Raw genomic sequence first — 568 nt, 5'->3', positions numbered from 1 at the left:
CGGCGATGCGCTGCCGTGCGGAGGCCACGTGTTCGCATGAACAAAACGTATGTTTTTTTAAGAAGACGTCCAATGAGCAGGAAGAATTTACCGACCTTTAATTCCCTTCGCTTCTACACTGTATTCCTTAACGCATGTTTCATTTCTATGCAGATTCCGATCAACGTGGTATGTACAGTATGCAGTGAAATGTAAGGCAAACAACACCATCTTGTGACTGCAATTATAGGGTCAGAGAGGTCGGGGGGGGCGGGGGGGAGTTTACCATAACATTGCTTTTACTTTCTGGGGTTTTTTTTTTCTTCTTTCTACTAACAGTTCCATCTTCCATCCATGGAAAAACTATTTTCTATCCATCCAAAAGGTTTCAAGGATCGATTTCCCAAATGTAAGTACAGACTGTTTACCTTTTCAATTGAAACTGCAGTATGTCCTAGAGAATTAGCCTAGCTTAGCATAAAGGATCTCTTCTGTAACTTCAAACTTTAACATTAAACTTTCATAGTTCACTCCTGGGAGCTATAACAAAGGGCAAAAAGTGCCCCAAAAAAACAACACAACAGAAAGA

Source organism: Cynoglossus semilaevis, chromosome 18, assembly GCF_000523025.1.
Source record: "Cynoglossus semilaevis isolate Cse_v1.0 chromosome 18, Cse_v1.0, whole genome shotgun sequence".
NCBI classification, from domain to species: domain Eukaryota; kingdom Metazoa; phylum Chordata; class Actinopteri; order Pleuronectiformes; family Cynoglossidae; genus Cynoglossus; species Cynoglossus semilaevis.
Note: the sequence above shows the minus strand (reverse complement) of the source record.